Source organism: Podarcis pityusensis, assembly GCF_964106645.2.
Source record: "Podarcis pityusensis genome assembly, chromosome: 17".
Lineage (NCBI taxonomy): Eukaryota > Metazoa > Chordata > Lepidosauria > Squamata > Lacertidae > Podarcis > Podarcis pityusensis.
Window position 1 is genome coordinate 28,826,628 of NC_138042.1, and position 16,577 is coordinate 28,843,204.

The 16,577-nt window shown below is 39.2% G+C and overlaps 2 long non-coding RNA genes across 3 annotated transcripts in view; both read right to left on the reverse strand.

Moving 5' to 3' along the window:
* The window catches only part of LOC308466335, a 273,836-nt gene that overhangs the window by 130,250 nt on the left and 127,009 nt on the right, over window positions 1–16,577 (reverse strand). The gene's annotated exons all lie outside the window — the stretch shown is intronic.
* On the reverse strand, window positions 9,457–15,043 carry LOC308466328. Of its 2 annotated transcripts, XR_013980757.1 has the most exons (4): window positions 14,939–15,043; window positions 12,204–12,295; window positions 10,668–10,766; window positions 9,459–9,863 (listed from the first exon to the last, which is right to left on the reverse strand). It is a non-coding gene; the product is annotated as an uncharacterized lncRNA (long non-coding RNA). The 2 variants fall into 2 exon arrangements; XR_013980756.1 differs by having other exon boundaries at window positions 9,457–10,766.

Sequence of the window (16,577 nt, forward strand, 5' to 3'; positions counted from 1 at the left end):
CTGTCCATCACAGACCTTGCCACCATCAAGGAGGTGTGGCTAAAAGCAGTGTTTCTCAAATGGATTGGAAGTGGAGAGAAACGAAAGATGTCGCATGTCACAAAGCTATGGATCAGTATTTCTAATTTATGCATCAAAACACCACTGGGATCATTGAGAGAAGTGGGGTCATATATTTCTACGCATGCCTTTTAGCCCGGGTTGCTGGCTATTTTTTACCAGGTATCTGACAACATGATATGATGGCAAACTCATGCCTGTGGTTTGTGCTACAGCAAAATGGATAGACATGAAGCAACAACCATCATTTTTTGGCCCCAAAGATTGGACCCTGGGCTGTATTCAGCTAAGTTTTACTCACAATAGACCCACTGAAAGTAATGGCACTGAATGTGGGATTGCCAGCCTAAGGATCAATTGATAAAAGACAAAGAGTATCCTAAGTGCTTTTCAGCTCATGAGAGTTGAGTTCTTTGCATGGTATAGGGTTGGCACTGGGGCTGAAGACTCATCCTTTAACAGCTGTGTGCTAGGCAGAAATTACTACAGTCAAACCTCGGTTCCCTAAAGCCTCTGTTTTGGAACATTTCGGCTCCCGAACGCCAAAACCCTGGAAGTAACTGCTCCGGTTTTTGAACGATTTTTGGAAGCTGAATGTTTTTCATTTTTTCCCATTGACTTTGCAGCCATTGATCATCAGTTTTTGAACTTTTCAGAAGCCAAACGGTCTTCCAGAATGGATTAAGTTCAAAAACCGAAGTTCCACTATATGGGGAAAGCTTCACCTGTTTACATTCTGTCTGTCAGATATCATATTACTTGCATATGGTCCCTGATTTATTTTGGGGCCTCCATCCCACCTACCAGAGAGGATGCAAATTTGTATATGACGCAAGGTACATGCAAATCAAATGCAAATCTATACCCTATTTTGTGACTGGGGGCTGATGGTTTGATCCACATAGAGTGTCATGGATTATCCTGTCGGCACTCCTGCACCTTAGGGTGAGTGTGGAATAATATAACTCCAATATTTGACAGCATTGCCATAATAATAGTTCCATGCTTTGCTTTTCAGTGTAAGGACATCATCGTTAGGCTCTATTTACACATTCTGTTCCCAAGGTTTTATTGCTTTTTTTATTGTTTGGGGTGAAGTCAGTGCCCTCGCACTGTATATGCAATTGTCTCCTTCAATTTAAATGGAATAAAATAGCTATTCAAAAGACAGACAGCTGGGAGAATGCCCTTGCATGCATAAAAATGAACATGGCTGCATTCCCTTCCACAAGCCCCATTAATTGCTGTACAGAAACTTCTAACAAAACAGAGGCACGTCTAGTCAGTGTTTCCTGTAACCATCTTCTTCTTTAAGGCAGTTTGTGATCTGACTTTTTTTTATTAAAAAAATAATAATAATTACAGGGAGAAGTAGGATTACCTTTTGTACTGTCCTAAGCTTCTTTTAAAAAAATAAATACACCTCTGCTTGTTTAACAGGCCCTATTGTTTAAGAAGAAACATTGTGGATCTGTTTTCACTGGGAATGTAGAGAAGTACCAGGCTATAGTTAACCAAGGGAATTAAACACAAAACTAAGCTAGATGGAAAGTAGGCGATGCAAATATTTTTACGAGGAAGTGGTGCATTGTGAAAACATTCATTCGCTTTAACAATCATTTTTTATTCTTGATGTAGGTGTAAACATTTGCGTCCTCAGAACACAATGTAGGGATTGGTCCATTTCAGTGGCCATTTCTCAATCCCAGGTTAGATGTAATAACACGAGGGATGTTTGCTTAAAGCTCAAAAGAAGATTGAATTAATCCTGCAACAACGATACTGAAATCCCAAGAGAACATGAGACTTGAAGAAATGGAGAGTAAAACCCGGTTAAGGAACGGGGCAAGGAAATATGCAGTGTTCAGAGTATGTGCTGCAGGGACAATATGATTACTCATACCATTGTGTCTCTTGAACACATACTCACTCTATTTTCTTTTCTGCTCAAACTTTCTATCAAGACGGCTTACTGCTGATTTGCAGAATGTGAATATGTGTTGCCACACAATACTCAGTTGCTGTGTGACACCCACTCAAAATCTAAGTACAGAATGACTCAACATTTCATCTCACCCTATATGAGTGGAGAGATATCCCAGAAGTCAAACAGCAGAGTCTATTATATCCTTATTCCTTTCCAAATGTCCACCCATTTCCTTGCCCGCTTTTCCATTCCAATATGCAAAGCGTACAGCTCTCTTTTCCGTAGTCAAAACTCTGAATATTCACAGGATTAATAGAAATTAATTTTATGAGTTTAGATATGCTCCATAATGGGAAATGACAAACATGGTGTGGTGGGGAGAGATTCACAGTATGAACATGGTATGAAGCATACACACAATTTGGGTGCCTGATGAGAGGATGAAGAGTGGAACGAGCACAAGAAATCCATAAAAACAAGCAGTTTGCTTCCCAGTGACCCAGACATGTTTTAAAGGAGTATGTGTGACATACAGGCAGATGTGGACCAATCATTTGTATTATATATGAAGTTTTAATTCAATAATATGCCTATATAAATATGCATTTTAAGCAACATGAACAAACCGTACCCACAGAAAATCATAAATCGGAAAACCAACACTTCTATGGTATCTTGGTGAGAATCGAAGATTATGATTTGAAGTCACACAGGAGTGGACCAAGAGCTGTCCTGAAACAGCAGACAGTACTGGAAAAATCTCAAGATCCTTTGCATAATTTCTTAGGCATTTCCAGACAATGTAGTTCTCTCTTGGGAAGACTTCAGAGCTAGGACTGATTTAACACAATAAATTGTTCCATGGTAAGGACATCACTGTTTCTTTGCAAGAGTTCTGCCTAAGGGAACAATACTATTGCACCTCTTTTTTCTGTGGGCATAGCATGTGTGTTCGTGTCATGGGCAGGGCCGGATTTAAGTTTGATGAGGCCCTAAGCCACTGAAGGTAATGGGGCCCTTTATATGTCCAGCTGTCCATTGTCAACAACAAATGGTCTCTGCTTGTTATGTTGAGTATATGCTACATGGTAATTTATTGACCTAATAGGTATCTAAAGCCATTTGCACATACAAAATATGTAGTTTATCCAATTGTTGAACTGAAATGCAATTAAAAATAAGTTTATCTTATATTTTAGAAATGTACATCCAGTTTTTTTCCCTCCTTTAAATTTTTGGGGGTCCCCCAAGAGAGTGGCGCCCTAAGCTATAGCTTGTTTGGTTGAATATGTGCTTCAGCAATTTATTAATAAATAAAAACTGTTTTACAGAAGTACTTGAAATCATGTAAATATACACACACACAAATCGAGGGTCACTGATCTCCAACTCTGCCAGCCCAACTGCTCAGGGACATGAATGGCACAGGGAAATACAATTTCTTTACTTCCTTCACCATCATGTGGTAAGCACAGTTATGTCTCCTAACACAGGTTCAATTAGCTTCAGTGCAAGGTTTCCACCATTTGTGTGGCAGTCTTCGTCCAACCTGCGCCATCGACTGCAGCTCTCCAGAGTACCAAGGAGCCATGTGATATCCACAGCACCCAAGAGGAAACTTGGGAGTGATCCTGTTGATGTTCCACCATGAAACAAGCGCCTTGACAGGATCACCTCCTCTATCAACTGAAAAAAATCCCCCAAAGTCATCAGAAATCCATGCGAATCCATTAGCCACCAAGGGCAGACCATCTTTCTTCTCTGGCCCCCTGCCCTTGCAGGTGGGACTAACCATTACAAGACAACTTCACCAAGAAGTGGCCTAACTACAACAGGGCACTACTTTTCTCCTTCCAGACTTGCTCCTTCCCCACTTAAAGCAATTCAAAGGTGCACCCTGTTTCATGTGTCAGACTGATCTGAGAGGATGCCTTGCTTGTCACGGATGGCCAAAAAAGATTAGCCATCTATTTAAAATAGCAAACAAACAAACAAAACTGTTTCTTGTTTGTAAAGTGAATGATAAATCTTGAATTGCCTAGAATACTCCATTTTCCATTAACTACAATTAGAGATTCATAGAGCAATAGAAGCTCAACATCTTCCTTGTGGAAATGGCAAGTGCCTTCTGAAAAGAGGTTTCCCCCTTCATTTTCTCCCCTTTCAGTGTCAGTTGGATTTCTCTTTCTGCAGGTTGTGCAGGAGATGTTTCCAAAACAACACAGCAACTTTCCGTTGGTGTCAAAGAACACCAACAGCCACCTTGGCATACTCAAATCTGCAAAAGAATGTCGAATCGCTTCAGCATAGATTTTTGGTACAGTTATGTAGCATTCCCTGGATGGCACAGGGAATTATGAATTAGACTGGCCAAGCCCTATTTTTAAGATTTTTACCTCACGCAAAAAAAAACTCCCACCAAGTTCAGAAGGAGCATTGTGTGAGGAAACTCTGCAGGAACGGGCTTGTATTATTTTGCCACATTTTCCCTATGTTTAAAATGACATGCTGTACCTGGCAACGATTCACGTTTTGACTTCAGCTCAGAGTCTCCTGCAATGCCCAGCAGCGATGAGGTGACTTGAGGACAAAGGAGCAGGCTGTGCTCTTAACATACAAACACATCCTGACCCCCATCTCACTCTGCTAGGCCTAATTATAAACCAAGTACTATTAAACTAGTTGGAGAGGTGGATATAACTGAAAAGTCGTCTGTGCTTCCACCAGCAACAAAAACCTCATTCTTTTCTTGATGCTATTGTTTTGGTTTCGCAGGGGGAAAACATCCCCTAAAATTCCTGAGGGCCAGACTCTCCTCATAATTTCTGAAATTAGTAAATGTGGGGTTTGAGCAATGGATTCAGCAAGGCCTAAAGAAAATAAGTCAAGCCAGCTTCCTCGGGAGCTTAGCTTATAGAGAGGTGCCATCACAGAACAAAGGCAGGTGATGATTTACCTGACAAAAGGTAAGACACTCAGCATCAGACAAGAAGGGGCTGGGGTTCCTTCGCCCAGCTGTGTATTAGTTTGCAAAAGACAATAGCAGAGTTGGGAGGGGGAGTTTGCCAGGGCAATGGGGTATGATGTCATCACAGGAAAAATGTGTCCTTTTAAAAAACAGAGCTTTGCACTAAGGGGGAGGGAAAACTCCATGCACTTCAGTTAGGAGAGGTTGTACTGAGAGACACTCCTGGGGTGTAAGGTCATATAAAAAAATAAAATAAAACATTTTTAATTTTTTTAAAAAAAAACTTCCCTATGCAGGGCTGCCTTCAGATGTCTTCTAAAGGTTGTATAGTTAATGTTTTAATGTTGTATTTTAATCTTGTTTTTAAGTTGTATTTCAATCAATTTGCTTTTATATCGGTTGTTAGCTGCCCTGAGCCCGGTCTTGGCTGGGGAGGGCAGGGTATAAATTATAATTTATTATGTAAAATTTATTATTATTATTATTATCATCATCATCATCTCCTTGGCTTGGGAATTGCATAACTCCATACCTTCCAACATTCCCCTGATGAGAACAGGGACATCCTAAGGATAAGCAGAACATTCTGGGATCATATCAGAAACTGGGATGGCTTCTGTAAATCTGGGACTGTCGCCGGGGAAAAAGGGACACTTGGACTGTAATGTTCTGCACTCCCTCCACCAAAACCCAGGTTGTAAATATGTGCAAAATAAACTAGTTTCTGCTGTGCCTCATTCCAAAGGAACATAAACCCTGGTTTATGTGAAAAGACCCCTGGAATCTTGCTACCAGTCAGCAGAGATTGGGGTAACCTGTAATATTATAATAGCATTAGCCCGATTCTGTGGCAATTACATGTGGCAATTACATGTTGCCTAGACCACAGTTGCAAACAAAATAATGAAGGGGGTTGTTGCTGTTGCTCTCGGAGGAAGATCTAGATTGGAGTGCAATGAGGGAATCAATAGAGGGACACAGGAAGAGTTTTCAAATAAGACAATGGGAAGCCCTTTCTGTGCAAATACAATTGTGCATTTCCATTTTCTTGCTGTGAACATTTCTAGCTCTTTTAACAGTGGGCTTTAGATCCACAGCATGGATTTTGTTTTGCTTTTCTGGCCTTAATATAGACATATTCCCTGCTGCAGCTCATTCCTGGTTATATATGAGCGCGCGAGACTACATGCCACTGTTAGATCCCATCCTTTTGTTTCAATTTGCACATCTATATTAGTTTGCCAGGAAAATTATATTGCTCTCTATTGTCTGATTAAAGCTAAGTATTAAGGGTCTTCCTGAGCAAAGAAAAATACTTTATGTCAACCATATGTCAAAGTGAAATGAAGACCCTTACTTGCACTGGGCATAGTACTGGCCAGTGCTTTGTTGGAGAAAAATCTTGGTTTTTTATTCTCTCTCTCTCTCTCTCTGTGTGTGTGTGTGTGTGTACATACACACATACTAAAAAATTAAAAACTGCTGGAGGCACTACTCCAGGTGCTGCATATTGCCCGATCCACATTTTAAGAACTTGATTGTTTAGTAAGGCAGCACCTGCACTTTGGGACTCCCTACCTATTGAGAACAAGCAGGTGCCTTCACTGTACATTCTTGTTTAGACAAGCCTAGCCAGATGCTTAGAATCTTTTTTATTATTATTATTTTTAGTATTTTAACTTTTGTATGGTTGTGATTCTTCTTGATTTTACTGTTTTATATTTTTGTAAACGTCTTTTAGGGTTGTTTTTTTACAATCAAGGAGTGTACAGTATCCATTTAAATAAATAAATACATAAATAGGAGTGTTAAGGGCCATTGTGTACATTCACTAGGCCTCGTGGAGAATGTGCATATACTACTTCCATAGGAAATGTGCATCTCTCTGATGAATTCTGTACATTCTTGGCCGCATTTTGTACATTCGCTGGGCCATATGCACATTCTCCAGTCGGTATGCATAGTCTCCAAGAGACACGTCCTTTTGTCTATTTTTTGTTCAGAAGTGTGCAATTTGCACTCCCTAGGCTGCTTATGGGCCATAACCTCCCACTGGAGGAGCGGTTGGGGGGAGGAAGAATTATTGATTTATTTAATCAATATCCCACCCTTTAAAGGAGCCTTTTTTCTACATTGCAGCCCCCTTTTCACTACTCTTAGCTGCTTCCCAGTCATCTGAGGAAGAAACAAGCGGGACTGTAGGAAAAGGAAAATTTTACAACCTCCCTTGCCCTTCCACAATTCTGGTGGAAATCCGCCCCCCCACGCCCCTACTAATTTAGGAAAAGCTTAATGCAAGCATGGAGCCAATCACAGGGGAAGGGAAGTTTAACAAACTGAGGAAGGGTTACCCAGCAGGGAAAAGAGGTCTGGGGGAGAAAAAGTGTGAAGTACATGTGATCCTGTATGTGATAAATGCCACTCTCTTGTTGAGCAACCATTCATAACACAGATGGTTAAAAACATGACACAAACTTGCATTAACAGTCAGCTCTGAAAGCAACCCATGAAGAAAGCTGAGGGACAGGAGGATATCAATACTGCAACAGTTTTTCACACCTAGAGTTGTCCCTTAAAATCATTCACAGAATATTTTATGGCCAGAGAATCCAGATACAATTATTCCTGATCTATTCAAAATGAATTGTTCAAGAGGGGGTTTGATTCTTAAAAAAAAAAAAAAATGTATACACAGAGTACCCAGCAGGATTGACACCAACCTTTTCACTGCACAAGGTGAAAAGGCTAAGCTGCTCTTCTCCGCCTCCAATTTACAAGTAGTTGGTCCCTTTCTCATCTTTCAGAGGTGATGAACCATCTCTAAGGTGCACATAGGCTTTTTACAAGACATACCTGTACTCAATGTCATCTTAAAGGCACTTTCTCATCAATATCACTTCCACATGAGAGGGCTGCCATTTTGAGCAAAGATGAGAACTCACCACATCCTTCATTTCCACATCTTTCCACACGCACACACAAGTCCCTTTAACTTTTAAAAGAGACACGAATTTAGGTTTCTTTCTCAAAACAAATGTCTAAAATTGCAGTATCACCCAATTTGCAAGGGAAATGTGGCTATTAATCGATTACCATATAATCATTGAGAATAACTTTTGTTGAACCAAGCTGCCTTTAAAATAATGTGAGCCAGCTTCAATAAATACCTCATATCCTGTACAAGTTCTATTTACAGTTGTCTGTCTCTTGATAACAAGTACTGAGTTAGATGTTCTAAATTTATTAGCATAACCAATCATGAAGGTGGGAAAGCAACCAAGATGTGGTCTGATCTAAAAGTCCCACTGGAAGAATGTCCTTGATTTACCGGACTTGATGAACTTTCTTAGCAAGCTTCTATAATTTTCAAATGTTGTTTTTCATCTATTGCAATGTCACTCAGCTGTGTTCTTGCTTCACTTAATACTTGCCTTGAATCATTAAGAATTGACAATCTGGCCTTCAGCAGCTTAAATCCACATCCTTGGGGTTTTCTCTGAACAAAACTAGCAAACTACCTGTGACACTTGTCACCAACACATCCATGTGTCACACTTATGTGTAACCACTAGTATAAGCCAACAGTCAAGAAATCTCACTTCCATGTAATGTCAATGTACTGATGTACTTTAAGAAGAAACAAGATATCAATGACAGTAATTTGGCAAAAATTGCAGCAGTATGTGTGTATTTGTAAGGTCATACAATAAATGTAAATATGCCCCAGAGACATATTTAGTCCCAAAAAAAGAGCCAGTTCTAAGCAGTTGCCTAATAGAACTTTCTTACAGTATAGTGAATAAGCAAATCTTATTTACTTATCTGGGAAAACATCAGACTTTTACCTAATTTTTTACCTGATAGAGCAGTAGGAAGTATTATTCCCACAGAAACCCACTCCAGGCCCCACTGAATTTCAGAGTTTTATCAGTTACTACTATTTTTCCCTTTTCTCTTCAATCATGAAATATCTTGTTCCAAACTCCAGGCAGGTGCTGCTTTAATTACATTTTTGCTTTCTGACAAACTGCCAATTATGTCCATTCGCCATTTACAAAATCCAGTGTTTTGAAGTTTGCCCATCATTAAACATTACCTTCCAGCGTTGCTTTGCTTCTGTCATTAAGTACTGCTTAATCTTAAATGCCAACAGTCTATAACCTGCATAGATGGTAATAATACGGCTTTGGCAGGTGCCCAATAAAAGGACTTAGATGCACTTAGTAAAATGGGCTATCTCTGACAAATACAAAATGCTATATTCTCTGCCAGCGTTCACATATGTAATAGATTCACAAACAAAAAATCTGATATCGCATCTACCTAGTTCTGTCTACCTTATTATTGTGATTGGTTCAGGAAAATGTTATGTATTGTTTATATTTTGGAAATTCTTTCCATAACCATTAGAAAATGTAAAACACAAAAGTAGAACTGAATTTGGTTTGGTTTTGCTTTGCTTTGTCTTTTTTTTTACTCTTAATGGTTATTTATTCGAAGAAATGAAACTGTATGAGATTACCACTTTGGCAGAACTGTTTGTCTGGAAAAGCTCACACAGCCCTTCCTTCACTTTCAAACAACATGTGTTGAGAATCATAAAATCATAGAATTGTAGAGTCGGAAGGGACCCTGAGAATCATCTAGTCCAACCCCCTTCAATGCAAGAATTACAATGAAACCATCCCCATGGCTTCTGCAGGTAACTAAAAACAGCACTGAGTTTCCCAGAAATAGTAAGGGTAAGTTGTTTAGTTATAATACAGCAACATTATAAGCTCTGCTCCGAGCTACTGCAGTGTGGACTTCTGAGATCTTTGGAACTTGCAGAAAGACTCTCCTACAGACTGCAGCAATCTACTGGGTGTATAAGGGATAAGGCGGTCTCTCAAGTAGCCAGGTCCTGAGCTGTATAGGGAGTTGGAGAGAAGGACAGCAAAGCAAACTCTTTCAATTGTGCCCAGGGAGTAAAAAGTTTGAAAATGTCTGCACTAATCTGAAATTTAAAACATTGATTTAAAATGTTGATTCGAATCTGCCAGAAAATAATCCATTTTCCAACAGCTTGTTGATCCTTAAAAAGCAGCCTATAGTATTTGTTCAGGTGGACCACAAGACCATGACAAAAACAGCAGAAGAACATGTTGCAGAGGCTTCTGTACAGAGTCCACTGCATCCTTTTGTACTGAAATAACATGTCTGTCTGGTAATGCATTTGGTCACAACAGAAACATCAGCATGCCCTTCCAGCTGCTTGCTTATTTCTTCGACCAAGATTAAAATGATAAGATAAGGAAAATTAAGAGAAAAGGGAAGTCTGGATTGGCTTCACATGCTCTATGGCAAAAGACGCTGTGACTCGGAGTACTTTGGAAAATCTGGTGTTAAGATAGACTGATTCCAAGGTGCTCTTCTAATAGAGTCAGATAATTCTAAAATGTGTGTCCAAGAAGTGAACTTCTTATGACTTTAATGAATCCTACACACCAACATTCTTAGCTGTTTATGAGTTTGTGAATTTTAAGCCAGGTTAGTCTATTAAATCAGGGAAGAGAAATTGAACTATGAACCTTTTTTAAAAAAGAAGAAGAAGAACCTGCAAGGAGGGGTGAATTGCAAAGGAAGCTAGCAGGCTAATTCAGAAAAAAAAATGTATATTCAGTAGCTGGAAGCCATGCAGTTCCCTGTTTAAATTCAGGAAACCAAGATTACTTTTGTGCCTTTAATCAATACATCTCCTACTGTCAAACTGAATGCGATGATCTGTGATGATGGTAGCCAAATCCGATTAATGAAATGTCATCTTTGTAGCTAAGATGAAAACATACAGGTTTTATATACTATAAGCAAAATTTGCCAGGCTGATGAACTTTATAACAGTATCTTTCCACAATAAAGCAACGTATTACTATGTGTTTACACAACACAGAGGACCAAGTTGTCAAACAATGATAAATCATTACTCTGGATACTTTCTGTAGGTTGCTGCGGGTTTTAAATGTCATTTATGAAGTGTACTAGCAGAAATCAGGATGTTGCCCTTGGAAGATGTGATTTTCATTGAAACTCCCCTGAATTTCAACATATATAATTTACTCGTAACCATGTTGCTTATATTGGCAAGTCTATCCCTTTACGTTCTAGAGCTTTCAGCCTAATAATGTAACTTTGCTCTCAGAAAAATATCTTGATTTACATAGCCAGCAGGTTATTGACTCTGGAACCACAATGACAAAAGGGGCACCCTCAAAATTACTTAAGAGAGGAGCCTTTTAAGTTGAATACCTCTCTTCCCATCCATTTCAGCTTCTCAGATGAGATGTATTCACTGTAAGGTAGTATCCAAGTTCTAAGTCTCCCAAAACCTGGAGCCAGCCCTGCTGAGTTGCTTTATTTGTTTAAACAACTTTGCTTTGTCATATTAACAATTACAATAATATGGAAACCTCTACTATAATTTGATATGTCCTGGTTTTTCAACTGATCATTTATTTTTTGGTCACCATAGAATCTATTGTATATATATAGAAATTTGAGGCAGGAAGCAGTTTTCTAAAAATTCCTCTATAGGCCTCCAAGCACACCACTGCAAACAGTATATTGAAATGAAATATTTCACAAACGGGAATTGGGCCATTTCGCCACCTCAGTTTCTCATCTGTATTGATGAGGGGGTGGAGAGATGGATAGAGAACCAAAAGCAGTCACGTATACGAGCCGTTGCTCAGACCTTTGCCAACAACATTTAACACACACGTTAACCACTGTTGTTGTTTCTGATTAGCTACTTATTTTGTTGCTGAAGCCTGAAACTGCCAGTTTCAAACACCCATATCCTGCAGAAATACTTGACCAGTACTTTCCAGACAAGCAGCTATACAGATTTGTGTCTAAATGCATTTTAAAGCAAATGGAGAGAAAAATACTGAATGCTAATCCCAGGAAGTTTAGAACCCACAGGGCAAAATTCATATAAAATTAGGCATATTTCAGCCCTATTGATTTTGACTAGGGGAAAATTAAGCCTATACAGTACTTAATTAAAACAACAGGACTTAAAAGTGCATATTATGTTACATTCTCGTAACAGAATTACTTCTAGGACATTTTGTCCCACTAGATTTGTTATTTGGGTCTTTCCCCCTACCTTCATTCTTCCATACAATTTATCCAACTAGCTCCATACAATCTACTTAAATATTCCACACACCTGTATGCAAAAATGTACTGTGCACACAGACTTTTTACCTTGACTGAATTGCTGTAATAGGAGCCCTGATGAAGGGACTGAAATATTGGTTCCTCTCACCAATTTGCTCCTGTACAAGCTGAGATTCAGACTAAGCAGAAACAAGTGTAAAGAAAAATAACTGTACAGAAATGAAAAAGAAAGGGCAGAAACTGAAATAATATTTCAAAGTAGGAAACAATAATAAATGCATTTGTAACATTATTTGATTCCTGTGTTTGAAACAAATGTAATTTAGTGATATTACACTAGTGAATGAGTAGCAGCAATTCTAAACACACAGACCTGGGAATATTTCTCTTTGAACTCAATAGGATTGACTTCAGAGTAGACATGCACTGGACTGCACTGTCAGTAAAATCAAAATAAAAAATTGCAACTTCTTATTGGCTGTATAACTCATGTTGAAGTCAATTCACACCACATAACAGAGTCTGATACTGTTCAGTCATTTCTGTTGACGAAGCACTTCAACAGCCTTTAAAGGTCATAAGCATGAATATTAGTATAAGCAACAAATATAGAAATCATAATTTTAAAAATCCAATGTGTTCCTACAGTATCCAAAGATTTCATGCCTCCTCCCACAAGTCTTTTTTAAAAAAATTGCCCTTGACTTTGGAGTTTTAACATTATGGTTTTCCAAATTTTCTCTAAGCAAATCCACCTCACATTACTGAACATGTTCAAATTTGGTCAACTTAGAAGTGATCCCTCAAAACGCTATACCAGTAGAGGTTTCACTGAAGTGAAGATTTGCACTAGGGAAATACAGTTTTGAGGATGACAACATTAAACAAGAACTGAGTACCAACTGCATCATTTTTAAGGTTTCTTGTACCAAAACAGCTATGCGGGGGGGGGGGGGAGGGAGGGAGAGAATTAGCAACTCTGATAATGAGATCAAAAAGAATCCTTCACCGTGTACCAGATCAACAAAGGATTAGTTCTTGTCACTAAATGTCAGCAGATAACACTTGGAATAAAACACAGAAAACAGATTTGTGGACAGAATAAAGTTGACATATTTGGATGATGGATTTACTTTGAAGTTTCCAGCCATTGCAAGTCTAACTCTTTTAGACAAACCTCTTGCCCAAAATACCAGTCTTAACAATTGTGTGACATATTGACAAGATGACATGTTGTGTAACACAATCAAGGGAGACTGTCAAACAAAATGGAAGAATTTATTTATGGATGAAAGCATTATTTGGCAATCAAGTTGCAGTCTGAATGCGAAGTCACAGTTCCAGCTGATAATTGTTAGGTTGCTCATTAGAATCCTCCAATTTATTCCTGGGATTATTAATGAAAGCAAATGTTCTTTTATCTATTCCTCCTTTCCTTGTTATCCTTCTAGCATATGCTTTAATTGTACCATGGAATACTGAGGGTGCTAGTTTATTTAAAAGAGCAATTTGGAGCTAACATAGTAACAGCATACCCACTACCTATAGCTTTATATCCAACAACATACAGATTGGAAACATGATTTTTGTTCACCATCCCTTTAAAATAATAAACTATGCTAGACATATTCATAGGTGACAATTTACCTGGCAGCCTTGGACTGCAATCCTAAACATACTTACTAGGAAAAAGAGACCATGGAAGCTGAGTGGATTTACTCCTGACTAAATAAAAAATCTTTATGACTTTCTCATGTGCCTATTGGACATATCCTGAAAGTAGACAAACTGCAAAAGGGTGGAATACTATTCACCTATAGAACTCTTTATTACAGTTCTGTAACGTCAAAAAAGCTCATTCATTTTTTTGCCAATTCATCCCTATGGTGAAGAAGTCATATTCAAGGCACAAGCACAGAATGCACATTTACAGCATTTACTTATAACAGACCGTGCTTACCCTATCTCAACCCACACCAGTACATTCTCATATGCTTGGACTACTGCAATGTGCTCTACATGGGGCTACCCTTGAAGGTGACCCGGAAACTGCAATTAATCCAGAATGCGGCAGCTTAACTGGTGACTGGGAGTGGCCGCTGGGACCACATAACACCGGCTCCCAGTACGTTTCCGAGCACAATTCAAAGTGTTGGTGCTGACCTTTAAAGCCCTAAATGGCCTTTGTACAGTATACCTGAAGGAGTGTCTCCACCCCCATCGTTCAGCCCAGACACTGAGATCCAGTGCCGAGGACCTTCTGGCAGTTCCCTCATTGCGAGAAGTGAGGTTACAGGGAACCAGACAGAGGGCCTTCTCAGTAGTGGCGCCCGCCCTGTGGAACGCCCTCCCTTCAGATGTGAAGGAAATAAGCAGCTATTTTATCTTTAAAAGACATCCGAAGGCAGCCCTGTTTAGGGAAATTTTTAATATTTAATGTTGTATTGTTTTTAACACTCGATTGGAAGCTGCTCAGAGTGGCTGGGGCAACTCAGCCAGATGGGCGGGGTATAAATAAATTATTATTATTATTATTATTATTATTATTATTATTATGCTGCAAGTAAAGAAATACCCCTTACCCCTTACCGAAATGCAGTAACAACAATAATATGCTGGTAAAACAAATGGACACAATTAACCATTCTTTGTCAACCTACTGAAATAAATGAAACTTCTACAAGAGTACAGAACTCCTTTGCATGTTCTGTTTATTTCACTGGTGCTGGCATAGAAGAAGTTCTGATGAATCATATCCACTCAGCATTACTGAATTAGAAGGACAAGCACCAACTAAGCACAAAGAGGTCATTTTTAAGTACCTTGGGGGAAATGCCAAGTTCCAGGAGTGTGGGAGTCCTCTGCAATGCACCTCCACTGAGCCTTAAACTAGGAAAGATGGGGCATACAACGTGAGAATTCTATCACAGTGCCTCCGACTTTTCTGAGTGTGCAATGCCAAGTGAGAATGATAATGTTACTTGGACATTCTTAGGGCCCTGGCAAATGCATGACCTTGCCACTCTGTGTAGCTGCCCCTGCCTGGAAGGCTGCCATTCAAGTGGAAGAGAATTTTATATTTCCAAATCTTTGTCCTACTGTACATTTTGATGCCAAAAATCTGTCTTTAGTTATAGTATCAATGACTCACCATGTAGAGCCCATGTCAAAGATACTAAAGTTGTTTCCATATTGCTCTAATTAAACTATCATGTCTGTGCAAGAGAATGTTATCGTAGGATAATAGTATCCTGCTGCTACATAAATGCCAAAGCAAAGCTGGAGACATTTAAGGCAAACTCTTGAAGCAAAATATTTACTTTCAGAACAGGAAACATCAATTCACTCCTCTATCTTTTATTATGGAGACCAATGCCCCACTCCCAAACATACTTGCATGCACGGGAATTACATTTAAAAAGTTGGACTTGCCTGCATTTAAATATACCTTAGGACTGAGTTAATAATTCCTATTCAGTTTAATAAATATAGTAAAGTATGAGTAAGAGAATAAATATTTATCGCTTTGTGAGCTGGATATATACATGTAATATTGTAACAAATGTACACCAAACAGTTGCATCCTTACTGCCTAGCTTATGATCAATTGAGAAAAAGCAGCATCGATTGCTGCTTGGGAGGAACTATTTTTGTTGGAAATGTTGTGCAGGAGAAAAGGGTTAAATCCCCACTTTCCCTGTGCTATTGCCCCATTCTCTGTGGCTGCATTTTTAAGAATATATATATAGGGACACAAGTGGAGCTGTGGTCTAAACCACTGAGCCTAGGGCTTGCCGATTGGAAGGTCGGCAGTTTGAATCCCCGTGACAGGGTGAGCTCCCATTACTTGGTCCCAGCTCCTGCCAACCTAGCAGTTTGAAAGCACGTCAAAGTGCAAGTAGCTATTTACCGCTCAAGCGGGAAGGTAAACGATGTTTCCATGCGCTGCTCTGGTTTCATCAGAAGCAGCTTAGTCATGCTGACCCGGAAGAACTGTCTGCGGACAAATGTGGGTTCCCTTGGCCAGTAAAGCAAGATGAGCACCGCAACCCCAGAGTCATTCGCGACTGGACTTAACTGTCAGGGGTCCTTTACTATATATATATATATGGTGTGTGTGTGTGTGTATACTGCCCATCATCTGGGAATCACAGGGCAGTTTAAAACATAAAAACACAAACACACATACCATAGTAACAAACTTTATATACTAAATGCAATCATTTAGTAACAAACAGCAAATATAATAAATGCAATCATAGATATATGTAGCTTGACCCTAAGAGTATATAAACCAAACATTGTAGTGACTTAATATGCAGTCATCCTTAAAGGCCATCCTCAGAACCCCTGTTTAGGTGGGTGGTGACTGAAGAGATGGCCAGCTTCATTGCTCTCCCCAGAGAGGCTTGTCGGATGGCAATTTTGACATCATTTTAGTGCCAATCCTTTTTTCTTTTT